At 38.4% G+C, this 18213-nt stretch overlaps 1 protein-coding gene and 1 pseudogene across 1 annotated transcript in view; both read left to right on the forward strand.

The window, feature by feature from the left end:
• The window catches only part of LONP2 (lon peptidase 2, peroxisomal), a 179355-nt gene that overhangs the window by 86610 nt on the left and 74532 nt on the right, over window positions 1-18213 (forward strand). The window lies entirely within an intron of this gene.
• On the forward strand, window positions 5298-6749 carry LOC119518756 (annotated as a pseudogene).

The following is an 18213-nucleotide window of genomic DNA, read 5'->3' on the forward strand; positions in this document are numbered from 1 at the left end:
AGTGAAATAAGCCAGACACAAAAGGAGAGAGATTTTTTTTTTTTTTACCACTAATGTGAACTCTGTGAAAAATGTAAAATAAGTGTCTTATAATGTAGAACATAGGAAATCTAGAGATAGACAGAAGCTAGTGGCAGGGGAATGATAATCTGATATGTACCTATATGATAATGAAGGTGAAGTTAATGATATGGGAATGATCATGCGTGACTGTGGTTTGTTAATGGGAGTATAAGTATCAGTGACACATTGAAAGTAAACATGTTCATAAATGGTTGTTTAAAGGCAGTGTAACCCACAGAGTAGCACCACAAACCTAAATAAGTGTTAGCATGATGTATTTGTGAAATATGACACTGGTGCAGAGTTAACAACATAATGGTATATGGAAAAACTTCCCTTTACATATTATAGACTGTATTTAATAGGAATATCTTACCGACACTACACTAGTACTAGGGATGAATAATCAGCAGCTGATAAGAGCTCTGGAATGTTTTATGTTATGATAGTTGTTTAAAGTTGAGAGTGAGGAGGATTGTACAACTAAGTGTAGATAATGTAAGAAACTGACTGTTTATCTTGGGATAAGATACATATTAAGTGAAATTTGGAATCCATTACCTAATAAATCAGGCCCTTGACTTGAGGCTTGCTTTTGTGAAACTTGGGGCTATAAATTGGAGGCTGAACCTTCCTATAATTATGCCTACGAGGCACCTCCAGGGAACCTCTTTTGTTGCTCAGATGTGGCCTTTCTTTTAGCCTAACTTGGCAAATAAATTCATTAACTTGCCCCCCATGAGGAACATGACTCCCAGGTGAATGAATCTCCCTGGTGACATGGGACATGACTCCCAGGAATGAGCCTGGCCCTGGCACTGAGGGATTAAAAATACCTGCTTGACCAAAAGGAGAATAAGAAAGGTAACAAGCTGAGGTTTCAGTGACTTAAGAGAGCCAAAAGAGTCACGAGGCTATCCTGGAGGTTTCTCTTATGCAAGCTCCATCTAGACATCCCAAATGGCCACAACATGCCATGCCCTTACCAAAAGTAGTCCCCAAATACCTAGGCCCCTCCCTGAGATTCTATGAAAGAATCACTCACTAAGTTTTCTCTCTCAAAAACTTAAATCTATCAGAGTGTTCCTATGCCAGACAAGTCCTAAAACCCAGAGGCAACAGCCTCTTTAAGAACAACAATCACATGCAGCCCCCTTCCCCATATTGTCAATACCCCCGTTCAATATGAACAAGTTAGGGTGGTTTCTGCCTAGACACCCCTGAAGATGGAGAAAGAAATTAAGGTGAGTGAAGGGTAGCAACAAACAAGATAAGATTTAACAAAGGATTTAACAAAGGTCTATGAATACTGAAACTGTATATAAATTATATATTTTTTAGATGCTGGGGTGTTGGAATAGCCGTAAGGAGGTAAATGACATGGTGGCACTGTAACCTGTAACATTCTTTGAAATTTGCTCTATAGCTATTTGTTGAATTGTGCTTTGAAAGTCTTCACCTTTCTGTATATACCATATGTTTCATAATAAGGAAAGAACTGAAACTGTGGAATTGTAACCTATAACAATTTTTGAAATTACCTATATAACTGCTTGTTGAGCTGTACATCGAAAGTTAACACCTTTCTGTATGTATGTTATATTTTACCATAATGGAAATAGCTGAAGCTGTGGAACTGTGACCCATGACATTCTTTGAAATTTGCTCTCTACTTGTTAAATCGTACTTTGAAAGTTATCACTGTTATGTGTATATGTTAAAGTTCACAATAAAAAAACACATTAAAAAATCAAGCAGAATTAAAAAATGCTGTAAATAGCAATATTATGAGAGAAGTGTAGGTAAAAAATATGCCCATGCTCCCCTCCCTCCCCCCCCATTTCTCTCTGCTATCTCTAATTAGAGGGAAAAAAGACTAGAATTGAATGATCAGCCTAAAATAAATTGGGAAAACTGGGGCCTGCTAATCAGTACTTCTCAACGCAAGCAGCGACTATTGCCAGTGCCCAATACATAGTTGCAAATTAAACAAAAATGTCTTAATGACTTTTGCTTTTCTTTTTATATCTTGGTCTCATTTTTTGTCTTCTTTCCCTTGCTATGCACTCACCCCTCCCCCCCACACACATGCATAAGCTGCCACTTGGCTACCCAGTGTCCTCTAGCACCTAGCTGTCCTCCCAACCAAAACTATTGTGTTCTCATTTCTACCTTATTTAACACCCCTGTTCTTAAAGTTTGCTGGTAATTGGATTATGTGGTTAAATTTACATGCAGCTTAAGTTGGAGTGGGATGGAGGAATTATTGTAAACCTATCAAGCTAATTTCCAAGGCTTTCTTTTACTCTCCTACCATACTCAGGGATGCTATATCAAGGAGTAGTTGAACAAACTTGTGCCTTGTGTTTGTCCTTGCTAGTCCACCAATGGACTTAAAAAGTAGAATAAGAAGAAAAAACCTGAGAGAAGTGTAGAAATAAATTGAAAACAAATAAATTGAGTAATAGTCATTTTAGTAGTAAATTGAGAAATAATGTTGAGATGGGTTGAGACTGTACATCCCAGGTTTTCAAAAGCAATCCCTATTAGAAGTATCCTGTCCATTTGGGAAATCATTTTACCAGTATTTGGCAGGTTATGTATCTTTATTTTTGCATGAAGAACAGGCAATTTTCAAAAATTTATAGAGGAACTTAAATTTTTTATTATCTTTTGACAAAACCAATGGAAAAATGAGAATGCAATTCTACAAAATATATGCTTGGCTTTGGGCAGTATAATTCACAAATGGAGATGGGTGTTCAGAGTAGAATGTATAAATACCTCTGATTAAACCAAAGCAGGTCTGCTTTTTTTATTTATTTAAATGTTTTATTGACTATTTTAGTTTTTACAGTTTTATTGAGGTATGATTGATGTAAAGTGCACATATTTAAAATGTGTAATTTGATGAGCTTTCACATGTCTAAATCATTAAATCATAACCACAATCAAGATAATGAACATAGGAGTTCCTCTTCTGGGATGGTGGTGTGAGGAGCTCCATAGATCCACTCCCCAGTGAAACAACCATAGTTGGTGAAAATTTTTAAAGAAACACAAAAAACAAAATAGAGCCATTTAAAGTCTCTGGATATTGTTCTAACAACATACATCAAATGAAGAACATTTATTCAAGAAAATCTAAATTCGTATGAACAGAAAAGAGTCTGTGGCACTTGAGCCTTGACCCACTCCCTCCCTCCTCTGCTCCTCCACCCCCACCCCAAGCTCAACATGACAGAAGCTCCACTCCAGGTAAGTGTGGCCAAGAAGACAGATCTCCCATTCCGTCAGCATCCAGTCACAGGATGAGGTATCTTACCAAGAAGACAGGGCACCAGAATTTCTCATTCCCCTCAGCTGTGAATCACAGTGGCAAAATTCTTGGTAAAGTCAGCCAAAAGGTCAGGAGCTCCCTTCCTCCACCCAGCCCCCAATCATAGGGGTGAGACTGTACCTCAGGTGTGGCAGACCAAGATACTGGGGCCCTGGATCACCCTCTCTCCAGCTAACTCATAGGGCAGAGGTTCCATGATGGTAAAGGCAAGCTGAGAAGAACTGAGGCTACTGCCTCGGGCCAGTGCCCAGCTCATAAAGCAAGGGTTTCACTCAGGGAAAAAGACACTTTCCCCACACTCAGCTCCATATCTGTGGCTCAGACATTTTGCCCAACGGTAGAAGTAGTCTGTAGCAATAGAGGACTCTGAAGTTCTCCCCCAAAACACTTACTTTATTTCAAACAGTGTGGGGAAGTTCAAGCCTTTAGGACATAAAAACAATGGAGATTTTGGTAAGCAATTAAGAGAAGGCTGGTAGCTTTATGAGAGCAATAAGCTAAACCACAGGCCAACTAATTTGCCAGAGAGAACCTAGAAAGAGACAGCTGAAACTGTCAAAGGGAGCCCTGCAAAAACTACTGGAATACTAGGGTGACTGTGCACATGCCCAAGGCTGTGCCCTCTGATGAGCAACATTAGAGGCTTCACACTGCAGGGGAAGTATTCTTCATTAAAATAATCCAGCCAATGCACTAAATAAACAAGCAAACAACAAAAATAAGCCACAGTGGATGGCAGGGGAATCGGTATCCAGATTTTCTAAAGCATACCTAAAATACCCAGTTTTCAGCAAAAAATTATGAGACATGCAAAGAAACAGTAGAATGTGACATTAACAGGAAAAAAAAAAAAAAAAAAGCAGGCAACAGAAACTGTGAGATGGCCCAGATATTGAATTTAACAGACAAGGACATCAAAGCAGGCGTTATAAGTATCTTCAAAGAACTAAAGGAAACCATGTTTAAAGACGTAAAGAAAGGTGTGATGACAGTGGCTCATCAAATAGAGAATAGCAATAAAGACATAGAAGTTGTAAAAAAAAGAACCAAATGTAAATTCTGTAGTTGAAAAGTATAATAACTGGAAAAGTTCACAAATGGGATTTAGCAGTATATTTGAACTGTCAGAAGAAAGAATCGGAAAAGTTGAAGATAGATTAATAGAGATTATGCAATCTGAAGAACAGAGAAGAAAAAAATGAATAAAGCCTTGGAGAAATGTAGTACACAATTATGCATACCAACATATGTGTAATGGCAGTATTAGATGCACAGAAAAGGGGGAAAGGAGCAGAAAAAATATTCCAAGAAATATTAGCTGAAAATATCCCAAATTTGATGAAAAATATTAATCTATACATCAAGAAGCTCAACAAATTCCAAGTAGGATAAATGCAAAGAGATACACATACAGACACATCATGATAAACATGTTGAAAGACCAGGGAAATTTTGGAAGCTGCAAGAGTAAAATGGAACTCCAGTGGATTAACAGCTGACTTCATATTAGAAAGATTAGTGGCCAGAAGACAGTAAGAACATATAGTCAAGGTGCTGAAAGAAGAAAATCTGTAAACCAAGAATCTTATATGCAGGAAAATATCTTTCAAAACTGAAGGCAAAATAAAGGCATTCCCCAGATAAAAACTGAGAAAATTCGTTGCTAGTAGACCAACCTTACAAGTAATACTTGACTAGTTCTTCAAGCTGAAAGCAAGTGATTCCCCCACCCCACACTCCAAAAAAGCACTAGTAGGATAATTGTATAATTATAAAAGACGGTATAGAGTCATATTTCTTCCCTTTTCACTGATTTAAAAAGTAATTGTATAAAACAGTATATGGGGGAACTGATGGAGCAGTGGGGCAGAGGGGTGAGTTGTGAGAAGCGACCTGGCTCCCAGCTGCCTCTGGGAGGCTCAAGACCCTCACGAGGGGCAGGATGTTTACAGTGGCTGCTGCTGTGAATTTGGAACTGGATCCCATTTTTTTAAAAGCACTAGGCTTCTTACATTCAAAGAGTAAGGATTCTGCTGAAAAACTGAAGGCGCTGCTTGATGAATCTTTGGCTCAGGGTTATTGATTTGAGTTACCGTCCATCTCAAAAGAATGTGGAGCCACCCAGAATTTCAAGTACAAAATCTGCTCCCATTAAGCAAGAACCCAAAACTTCACCCAGTCTTCCTTCTGGTAATAGTAATGGCAAGGGTCTCACAACTGAAAAGGTAAAGAAGGAAGCTGAAAAGAGGCCTGCTGATAAAGTGAAATCAGACATCAGTGCAGGAGTTGATGTTCCAAAGAAACCTAGATTGGAGAAACGAGAGACAGGGTCCTCTCCCATTACCATCCAAACCCGCAAGGATTTAGCTATGGCTGACCTGTCTAGTTTTGAGGAGACCAATGCTGACGATTTTGCCACGGAGATGGGATTGGCCTGTGTTGTTTGTAGGCAAATGACAGTGGCATCTAGTAATCAATTAGTAGAATGTCAGGAGTGCCATAATCTCTATCACCAAGACTGCCACAAGCCCCAGGTGAGAGACAAGGAAGTGAATGACCCTCTTCTGATGTGGTATTGTGCCCGAAGTACCAGACAAATGAAAAGAATGGCTCAAAAAACTCAGAAACCACCACAGAAACCAGCCCCAACAGTTGTTTCTGTCACTCCAGCTGTCAAAGATCCATTGGTTAAGAAACCAGAAACTAAACTCAAACAAGAGACAACTTTTCTAGCATTCAAGAGAACAGAAGTCAAGACATCTGAGTTACTTGAGGAAATTCTTCTAGTACCAGTGTTTCCTCTTTAGTAACTAGTGGCCTAACTGGTTGGGCAGGCTTCGCAGCCAAAACCTCCTCTGCTGGTCCATCAACAGCAAAATTGAATTCAACAACACAGAACAATAGCGGAAAACCTGCTACCTCATCAGCTAACCAGAAGCCTGTGGGTTTGACTGGTCTGGTAACATCATCCAAAGGTGGAATAGGTTCCAAAATAGGTTCTGGTAACAGCACTATGCCCACTGTACCATTGAAACCACCTCCACCTCTAACCTTGGGCAAAAGTGGCCTTAATCGCTCAGTTAGTTGTGACAGTGTTAGCAAAGTAGGTCTTCCTAGTCCAAGTAGTTTAGTTCCGGGAAGCAGCAGCCAACTAAGTGGGAATGGAAATAGTGGGACATCAGGGCTCAGTGGAAGTACCACCAGCAAAACCACTTCAGAATCAAGCAGCTCTTCCTCAGCATCCCTCAAAGGTCCACCTTCACAAGAATCACAGCTCAATGCCATGAAGTGATTACAGATGGTCAGGAAGAAAGCTGCCCAAAAGAAACTCAGGAAGTTAACATGATCAAGTAGGTTTTTATATCACATTACCCTAAAGATGAAAATCTCATTGTTAGGACAAAAGATGTAATATACTTTAATTTAATAAAAATCTTCATGATCAAAAAAAAAAAAAACAAACAACCAGTATATGTATAATTGCATTTTGAGGCTTCTGCCATATTAAATGCAATCTATTTGGTAATAACAACATAGAGGAGTTGGGTGGCAGAAAATACTATAAATATCCATTTATTCTTTTTTCTTCTCTCAGCTTCTTTGACACAAAATTATATGAAGTAATAACTTTAACAAACTCCTTTCCCCTGCTAGAATTTGCTCTCCAGGTAAAAGCTGCTTAGTACAGTGAAAGTGGTATAAGAAACAGCTAAGCCAGGGAGCCTAGAGCAGTGGCTTAGCTTCTTTTAAGTACTGTGGTGAAACGTGTGTGCCAGTTTGAATGTATTATGTCCCCCAAAATGCCATTATGTTTGATGCAGTCTTGTGTGGGCAGACATGTTAGTGTTGATTAGATTGTAATTCTTTGAGTGTTTCCATGGAGATGTGACCCAGCCAACTGTAGGTGATAACTCTGATTAGATAATTTCCATGGAGGTGTGGCCCTTCCCATTCAGGCTGGGCCTTGATTAGTTTACTACAGCACTGTATAAGCTCAGACAGAAGGAGTGAACTTGCTGCAGCCAAGAGGGACACTTTGAAGAATGCACAGAAGCTGAGAGAGGAGCTGCAACTTACAGAAACTTTTGAAGATGGCCATTGAAAGCAGAGTTTTGCTGACACTTTGAAGGTACTAGCCCAGAGTTTGCCCCGAGAAGCTGCAGCCTAGAGAGGAACATCCTGGGAGAAAGCCATTTTGAAACCAGAACTCCGGAGCAGGTGCCAGCCACGTGCCTTCCCAGCTAACAGAGGTTTTCCAGGTGCCATTGGCCATCCTCCAGTGAAGGCACCTGATTGTTAATGCCTTACCTTGGACATTTTGTGGCCTTAAGACTGTAACTGTGTAACCAAATAAACCTGCTTTATAAAAGCCAGTCCATTTCTGGTGTTTTGCAAAAGGGCAGCATTAGCAAACTGGAACAATGTGTTAGAGGGAGAAGGGAAGAGGGGATTCAAATTCCTGTAAAAGCAGAGATTGGCAGAATGGCTTAAAAAAAAGCATGACCCAACTATATGATTTTTCAGGAGAGTCACCTTAAATTCAAATACATAAGTAGGGTGAAAGTGAAAGAATGGAAAAAAAAAATGTACTATGTGAGTAATTGCCAAAAGAGAACTTCATATAATATCACATATATAATATCACATAAAATATATCATGGATATAATATCACATATATAATATCATATAAAATAAGTCAAAATTTGTTATAAGGGACCAAGAAGGTCATTTTAGGCTGATGAAGTGTCAGTTCAACAAGAGACATGATAATTATAAATACATACACACCTGTTCCGGTTTGCTAATGCTGCCAGAATGTGAAACACCAGAGATGGATTTGCTTTTATAAAGAGGGTTTATTTGGTTACAAATTTACAGTCCTAAGGCCATAAAGGTGTCCAAACTAAGGCATCAACAAGAGGATACCTTCCCTGAAGGAATGGCCAATGTCATCTGGGACACCTGTTAGCTGGAAAGGCATGTGGCTGGTGTCTGCTGGTCCTTTGCTCCCGGGTTGCATTTATTTCAGCTTCTGATTCCAGTGGCTTTCTCTCTAAGCATCTGGGAGTCCTTTCTTAGCTTTTCCATGGCAAACTTGGGGCTTAATCTCTTAGCTTAGCATCTCCAGGCATACTTCTGTCTACTTCTCTGAGCATCTCTGAGCATCAGCAAGCATCTGGGTCTGTGTTGGCTCTTAGCGTCTCTCTTAAATACTCCAGTGAACTCATCAAGACCCCCCTAAATGGGCAGGGTACACATCTCCATGGAAATAATTTAATCAGAGCTTCTACCCTAATCAACAGACTAATCAGTCTGCCCCCACAAGATTGCATTAAAAAGTATGGTTTTTCTGGGGACATATATCCAAACCAGCACAAACACCTGAAAGGGGCAAAAGGAAATATCAGGACTTCACATTAGGGGGTGATTTATTAGACTTTACATGGAATGCACGAGCAATGAGAAAAAAAGATAAATGGGATTTTATCAAAATTAAAAACTTTTGTGGATCAGAAGGACATTACTATGCAAGTAAAGAGACAACTTACAGAATGTGAGAAAATATTTGGAAACCATATATCTAATAAAGATTTCTTTTCCAGAATTTATAAAGAAATCCTACAACTCAACAACAAAAAGGCAAACTACTCAGTTAATTAACAAATGAGCAAAAGTCTTGAGTAAAAATTTCTTTAAAGAAGATATACATTTGGCCAAAGAGGACATGAAAAGATGCTCAACATCATTAGACATTAGGGAAATGCAAGTTAAAACCACAATGAGATGCCATTTCACATCCACTAGAATGGCTACTATTAAAAAAAAAAAAAACAAAGTAACGAATATTGGAGAGTATGTGAAGAAATAGAAAATAAGAATACTTGTTCAGTGTTGTTGGGAATGTAAGATGGTGCGGCCACTATGGAAAATAGTTTAGGCAGTTCCTCAGAAAGTTAAGAATGCAATTACCGTATGACCCAGCCATCCCACATCTAAATATATACCCAAAATAATTGAAAGTAGGAAATCTAACAGGTATTTGTACACCAGTGTTTATAGCAGCAATTATTCACAATAGCCAAAAAGTAGAAGCAACCCAAGTTCCATCAACAAATGAATGGTTAATCACAATATGGTATATACATACAATCAGATATTATGGAGTTGTAAAAGGGAATGATGTCCTGATATATGCAACAACATGGATGAACTTGGAAGACATTGTGTTGCATGAAATAAAGCAGGCACAAAAGGACAAAGATTGTATGGTCTTGGAGGCTTCCAGGAAGATGACAGAGTAGGGAGATACATAAAACATCTCCTACAAAATCAGCTAGGTAATAGATAGCTATTCGATAGAATCAGTGGTTCTGGGGCTCTGGAGAACAGGAGAGCATATACAGCATCAGGGAAAGAGCAGTACAGGGAGACTGAGAAGCTGTAGCAAAAACTGTGAGTGAATCCCTCCCTTGGCATTGGCCACCGCCTATCCCCCACCCTCAAGACTTGCCGTCAATATGGTCAGCGGCTTGCTGTTGCAGACAGAAAAGGGTGTGAAGGCCTTCTTCCCTGGGAACAGGATGGGGACACAGGTGCTGAGTGTGACTTCTGATCAGTTTGTTTGGACTGCTGGGTTCTGACTCTGAATCATAGTTCTGCCCTGCCTGGAACAGGGATCCCTGCAGGTGTTGATTCAACACCACCCCATGAAGATTGAAAAAATACACTCTCTTCCTACGGCTACAGGGAAAGGTTTGTCGAAAGGCACCATCTTCTGGGCATACCAAGAAAGTACAGCTTGGGGAGGTGATTTAAAAAAGGAGGGTTTGGGCATCTTTCCTGACCCTTTCCCCAGGGCCCTTTGGAATTGGTCTGCCCACCCTTTGTATGTCCCTGGCCCTGTTTTGATCAGTTAAACATAGACAATTCTAAAGATCTAGAATAAGTTGAACAGAGTGTCAAAGAAGAGCCTTAACAACAGACCATTCAACATTGAAACCCTAGGCAAGAGAGGAACTGACCATCAGAGTAAACACATCAAGATAATCAGGTGCTTAGACAACAAGAACAAATTTAAAAGTTGGAATGACTAATCAAAGATGTTCAAACAAATCTCCTAAATCAATTCAAGGAGATAAAAGAAAATATGGCTAAATAGATACAGGATATTAAGAAGACACTGGGTGAGCATAAAGAAGAATTTGAAAGCATGCAAAGAAAAGTAACAGAAGTTATAGGAATGAAAGTCACAATAGAAGAGATTAAAACTACACTAGAGGCATACAGCAACAGACATGAACAGGCAGAAGAAAGGATCAATGAACTAGAAGACAGGAGATCTAAAATCTAATGGAAGAACGTAGAAAAGAATGGAAAAAATCGAGCAGGTCCCAGGGAGTTGAATGACAGCACAAAGCACACAACATACGTGTCCTGTGTGTCCCAGAAGGGCAAGAAAAGGGAAAAGAGGCAGATAAAATATTTGAGGAACTAATGACTAAAAATTTCTCAACTCTTATGAAAATCTAGAATATCCAAGAAGTACAACAGACTCCAAACATAATAAATCCTAATAGACTTACCCCAAGACACATACTAATCAGAATGTCAGATGCCAACCATAAAGAAAGAATTTTGAAAGCAATAAGAGAAAAGAGGTTCATCATGTACAAAAGATGCTCAATAAGACTAAGTTCCTGTTTCACATCAGAAACCATGAAGATGAGAATGCAGTGGTATGATATATTTAAGATACTAAAAGGGAAGAACCATAAGCCAAGAATTCTTTATCCAGTGAAACTATCCTTCAGAAATGAGGGAAAGTTTAAAATATTCACAGGTAAACAGAAATAGAGAGTTTGTTAATAACAGACCAGCTCTACAAGAAATACTAAAGGGAATTCTGCAGGCAAAAAGGAAAATATGAAAGAGAGGATTAGAGGAGGGTTTAGAAATAAAGATTATCAGTAAGAGTAACTAAAAGTGTAAAAAGAGAGACAAAAATAATATATAAAAGTGAAAGGATAAAATGTTTGAAGTAAATACTGCCTTTAAAATAATAACATTGACTGTTAATGGATTAAACTCCCCAATCAAAAGACACAAATTGGCAGGATGGATAAAAAGTAGGCTCTGTTCTTGTTTGCTAAAACTGCTGGCAAAATGTCAGAAATGGATTGTCTTTTATAAAGGGGGTTTATTAGGTTGCAGATTTACAGTTTTAAGGACATGAAAGTGTCCAAACTAAGGCATCAACAATAGATACCTTCACTGAAAAAAGACCAGTGGCATCTGGGGTTCCTGTGGCACATCAGAAGGCGCATGGCGATGTCTGTGGTTCTTATCCCGGGCTCCGGTTTCAAAATGACTTTCTCCAAAATGTCTCTGGTCTTCTATGCTTAGCTTCACTGGGTCCTTCTACTTGTTTCTGCCAGGGCATTTCTGTCTCAGCATCTCTAGGGGTCCTCTCTTAGCTTCTACATGGAAAACTCTGGATTTTATCTCTTAGCTTTTCTCCAAATGTCTTTCAGTTTGCATCTCCCAATGTCTGGGTATGTCTTGGCTCTCTTAAGGACTCCAGTAAACTAAATAAGACCTTGAATGGATGCGGTCATATCTCCATGGAAATAATCTAATCAGAAGGTCCCACCCACAATTGTGTGGGTCATTTCTCCATGGAAACAACCTAATCAAAAAAGGTTCCACCCAAAATAGGTCTGCCTCCACAAGATTGGATTAAAAGAGCATGTCTTTTGTGTGGTACATAAAATTCAAAGCAGCGTATCTATATGCTGTTGTGCCAGTTTGAATATATTGTGTCCCCCAAATGCCGCTGTCTTTGACGTAATCTTGTGTGGGCAGACGTTATCAGTGTTGATTAGATTGTAATTCTTTGAGTGTTTCTTTGGAGATGCGCCCCATCCAGCTGTGGGTGATGACTCTGATTGGATAATTTCCATGGAGGTGTTGGCCCACCCATTGGGTGGGTCTGAATTAAATTACTGGTGCACTATATAAGATCAGACAGAAGGAGCAAGCTGCTACAGTCAAGAGGGACACTTTGAAGAAAGCACAGGAGCTGCAGATGAGAGACACTTTGAAGAAGGCTGTTGAAAGCAGACTCCTGCTCCAGAGAAGCTGAGAGAGGACAAATATCCCAAGTGCAACTAAGAGTGACATTTTTGAGGGACTGCATCCTAGAGAGGAACATCTTGGGAGAAAGCCATTTTGAAACCAGAACTTTGGAGCAGACGCCAGCCACGTGCCTTCCCAGCTAACAGAGGTTTTCTGGACGCCATTGGCCACCCTCCAGTGAAGGTACCCGATTGCTGATGTGTTACCTTGGACACTTTATGGCCTTAAGACTGTAACTGTGTAATCAAATAAACCCCCTTCTATAAAAGTCAATCCATCTCTGGTGTTTTGCATTCCGGCAGCATTAGCAAACTAGAACAGCTGTCCACAAGAGACTCACCTTAGACCCAAAGACACAAATATGTTGAAATTGAAAGACTGGGAAAAGATATTCCACACAAACAGTAACCAAAAAAACAGCTGTGGTAGCTATATGAATTTTGGACAAAATAGACTTCAAATGAAAAACTGTTACAAGAGACAAAAGAAGGACAAAATAAAAGGGGCAATCCACCAAGAAGAAATAACAGTCGTAAATGTTTATGTACCTAACCATGGTGCCCCAAACTACATGATGCAAACACTGGCAAAACTGAGCAGTGAGATAGATGTTTCTACAATAATAGTTGGAGACTTCAGTACACCACTCTCACCAATAGATAGAACATCTAGACAGAGGATCAATAAGAAACAGAGACCTACCAGACATATACAGAACATTGCACCCCCAAACAGCAGGATGAAAGACTGTGAAAGCTTTCCCTCTCAGATTGGGAACAAGACAAGGATGCCCTCACCACTGTTATTCAGCATTGTGCTAGAAGTTGTAGCTAGAGCAGTTGGCAAGGAAAAGAAATAAAAAGCTTCCAAATTAGAAAGGAAGAAGTAAAACTTTCACTGTTTTCAGATGACATGATTCTATATTTAGAAGTTCCAAAAAACCTATAACAAGGCTACTAGAGCTGATAAGTTCAGCAACATGGTGGGATACAAGTTCAACAGACAAAAATCAGTAGTGTTTCTTTGCACTAGTAATAAGCAATTTGAGGAGGATAGAAAAAATTTTTCATTTACAATAGCAACTAAGAAAATCAAATATGTAGGAATAAGTTTAACCAAGGATGTAAAGGACATGTACACAGAAAACTGCAAAACATTGCTAGAAGAATCAAAGAAGACCTAAATAAATGGAAGGACGTTTGTGTTCATGGATTGGAAAACTAAATATGATTAAGATGTCAGTTCTTTCCAGATTGATTTACAGATTCAACACAGTCCTGATCAAAATTCCAGCCACCTACTTTGCAGAAATAGAAAAACCAAATATCAGATTTATTTGGAAGGGTAACGTTACTCAAATAGCCAAAAATACCCGGAAAAAGTAGAATGAAGTTGGAAGATTCACACATCCTGACTTTAAGCATATCCTACAAAGTTGTGGTCAAAACAGGATGGTACTGGCATAAAGATAGACATATTATCAATGGAACTGACTTCAGAGTTCAGAATATGTCCACACATTTACAGTCAATTGATTTTCAGCAAGGCAGCCAAGTCTATTCAACTGAGACAGAACAGCCGCTTTAACAAATGGTGCTGGGAGAACTAGATATTCATATCCAAAAGAATGAAAGAATACTCCTGTCTCACACCTTATATGAAAATTAATTGAAAATGGCTCAGAGACCTAACTATAAGAATGAGAACCATAAAACTCCTAGAAGAAAATGTAGGAAAGTATCTTCATGATATTGTGGTAAGCGGTGGTTTCTTGGTCTTTACACCCTAAGCACCAGCAATGAAAGAAAAAATAGATAAATGAGACCTCCTTAAAATATAATACTATTGTGCTCCAAAGTACTTTGTCAAGTAGTTGAAAAGGCAGCTAATTCAGTGGAGAAAATATTTGGAAACTACATATCTTATAAGGGTTTGATATCCAGAATATGTAAAGAAATCCTACAAATCAACAACAAAAAGACAACCCAATTAAAAAATGTGTTTTTTTTTTTAACATGTTTGTAATAGCTGATGCAAATTACTAAGTTTACTGAATCTAACGTCTGGGTTTCCTCAGAGACTGTTTCCATTGAGTGCTTTTTTTCCCCTGTGTATTAACCATATTTGTCTCTTTCTTTGTGTCTTAATAATTTTTTATCATTGCATATCTTAATAATTTTCATTGAAAATTGGATATTTAAAATAGTACAATTATGTTTAAATAATATAATTAGATTTGTTCCTCCTCTGAGGGTTTATTGTTTTTGCTGCTGCTGCTATTACTGTTGTGGTTGTGTTGCTGCCATTTGTTTTAGTGATTTTCCCTGGATTCATCTGTAAAATCTGTATTCTTTATCATGTATAGTCAGTGAAGATTCTGCTTTGTTAGCTTACTGTCTAGCTAATGTCTGTGATTTCCTTAAATCCTTGAACCAACAAGTCTCTCACTCTTTGCCTAGGTGCTCTGCTTGTGTATGTTGAGGCACATCTTCAGTGCTCAGGCAGGTAGTTTACAACTCTACCTTAGCCTTCACTTCTAGCATTTGCAAAGCCTTAAAAGTCTGCCAGAGGTGAGATATTAGCGCCTTTTCAGATTTTTCCTGTTAACACTCAGAGCTCTGCGCATGCTTATGACCTTGTAGAGCCCAGGAATGTGTGGGATACTTTTGAAAACCCCTTATGAACATCATCTTCCCCAGTTTTTCCTTTTAAACTTTTTGGTCAGCTTTTGTTTTTCCAAACTGGCTTTAAGCCACTGCGTTGTTAAACAGTTGCCACTGGTTGTTGTTTGACAAAGGCCCTTGGTATATGGCTGTTCACACAAATTGTTCTCTGAGTCAAGTCGGATAATGACAAGTCTTGAGAATGGAGCTTTTCCAAGGAATTGCTAGACAGGTTAAATAGTGACAGTTCTGTGGATTTGAGGCTTTGGGAGAGTTCCAAACCTATTCTGCCCCCTATAATGGCTACTAGACTACTGTTTGTCACAGCTACTGTGGTTGTGAGGCTTTTGTTTTTCAAGGATACCATGAACTAGGGAGAAGGGACATGGGGTAGGGCAATTTAAAACATGAAAGCGCTCCTGTAACTTCATGAGGTTCTATTTTTCTTGGGTTTTTGCAAGCCTTAGGTTAATTTCCAGCATTCTGAAAAAAGTTAATCTTGATCATTTTCTGCCAATGATTTCATTGCTGAGGTCCTTTCTCTGCTATCCTAGAAGTACTTCCTCCCAAATTTATTTTTAAATTCTGTGCTTAAATGATTTTAGTGCTTACTTCTTAAGCTTTTATTTTGTTATCTTTTGTTCAGATGGAATATTCATGTTGCTTTTGTCAAGAATATATGAGTGGGTTATGTTTTCATGCCTTTTATATTTGAGAAGACCTTTTTTCATACACTCCTTCTCATAGTTCATTGCCTCTCTGACTTCACATTCCTAGGAATGCAATGCCAACACAGCCATTTCCATCTTCTGTTATACTACATAGGTAGGGATTAATAGTCCTAGAATTGGTGTAGAGAGTTTCCATCCCTAGTCACAACTGTATAGGTAGGAATTAGTAGACATTGTATTTATGTAAAAAGACCTTTTAACTGGGGGGAAGAGGAAGAACTAGCTCTCATCATTCTTGAAAGCAACTCCTGTATGTGAGAAGGTTGGGCATTGGAAGCCCTGGCTGTGAAGTTTGGGTAAGAAACACAGGTTTGATGAATAAAAAGCTACTATTAGAATTTTTTCCCTTCACAAACTTACCAGTTGGCCTTAAGTTTGCAGCTGAATGGTGGTTACTAGAACTTCTTATCTGGCAGAATATTGATTAATATTTCTAATGCTGTTTAAGCTCTATCTTTTTTGTGTTTTCCTGAATAAAAGATGAAAGCAGGCAAATTGGGTTTCCCGGTTAGTATATATTATATCCCCCAGAAAAGGCCATATTCTTAAACGCAGTCTTGTGGGGGCAGACATATTAGTGTTGATTAAGTTGGAAACTTTGGATTAGGTTGTTTCCATGGAGATGTGACCCACCCAACTGTAGGTGATAGCTCTGATTAGATAATTTCCATGGAGCTGTTGCCTCACTCATTCAGGGTGGGTCTTAATTGGATCACTGGAGTACTTTAAAAAGAGCCACACAGGCCCAGATGCTTGCTGCTACAGCCAAGAGGGACACTTTGAAGAACGCACAGTTGCTGAGAGAGGAGCTACAGCTTACACAGGCATTTTGGAGATGGCCTTTGAAAGCAGACTTTTGTTCCCGAGGAGCTAAGAGAGGACAAATGCCCCAAGAGCAACTAAGAGTGGCATTTTTGAGGAACTGCAGCCTAGAGAGGAATGTCCTGGGAGAAAGCCATTTTGAAACCAGAATTCCAGAGCAGATGCCAGCCATGTGCTTTCCCAGCTAACAAAGGTTTTCCAGACGTCAGTGGCCATCCTCCACTGAAGTACCCGATTGTTGATGTTGATGTATTACTTTGGACACTTTATGGCTTTAAGACTGTAACTGTATAACCAAATAAACCCCCTTTTATAAAAGCCAATCCATTTCTGGTGTTTTGCATTCTGGCAGCATTAGCAAACCAGAACATTGGGCATCACTGATTTTCTCTCCTCATAACCTGGGTGTCCTGTATTGCATTTTAAAGACTTCATTCATAGTTGAGAAACATGGTTTTATTAGTTTTCCTACTTTTTTTTTTTAACCCTAGTGTCTTAAAATTCTAAGGAAAAACAACTACTTCACTTGAATAGGTCTTTCAGGCATTTCTAAAACATATTCATTGATGTATTGAATTTATTTAAAGCAATTGAAGAATAATAACTAGGTAATGGGTTTAACTAAGATTGCTGTATTTTCTATACATATATTAACAGTTTTCAGATAATTGGTAGACAGTAAGGTTATGCTTACTTATTCTATATAGAACATAATTAGAGTTTTGGGGGGTGATATGCAAGTACCTTACAGCAAACATTATTAAGTCCTGTGAAAATATGGATATTAGAACTTTCTAGGAATTGTATTCTAGATAAATATTCTAGATAAACAGCTTCTAGCAATAATGAATGTTGAACAAAAGTCAAGATTATATGTAAAGGGCTTCACATAATTCTTGTGGAAATTTTAAAGAAATAACACTTTAGAAAGGGAATTAGAAGCAAGCTGGTTATATGGTATAATTGTAATTTATAATATTTTAGTCATTTTGCTTCCTTTTTGAATATATATGTCAATGCTTTTTATTTCTATACCAGTTTAGTGTAAATGAAAGTGATGATAAGGTTTAAGGTTTAGAATATACAAAAGGCACTTGGTGCCTTCTTTAAGATCATTAGCGATGCATGCCTGTGACTTAAAGTATTTGAGCAGTAACCCAAAGAAGATACAGTCTTTTAAATATACAGTTGCTGAGTGTTTTGAGACTCTTAGTTGTTACATTATCTAATTTATCCAATTAATTATTTTTAAGAGATATTGATATTTTGTTCATTATGAACAATAAGATGTTGCTTTAAAGCATTTTTAAAAAGTGAACTTTTCCTTGTGCTGTATCAAAATATAGTCACATGGTGGTTTTTACTAGTTTACTTTCATTCAGGATTCCCTTTCAGTGAAAGAATTTGTACCCGACTTTTGAATAATGTTTGAGGAAGAATATAGTGATGGTGTTTATT

The sequence above is a fragment of the Choloepus didactylus genome, chromosome 22, assembly GCF_015220235.1.
Source record: "Choloepus didactylus isolate mChoDid1 chromosome 22, mChoDid1.pri, whole genome shotgun sequence".
Classification (NCBI taxonomy): domain Eukaryota; kingdom Metazoa; phylum Chordata; class Mammalia; order Pilosa; family Megalonychidae; genus Choloepus; species Choloepus didactylus.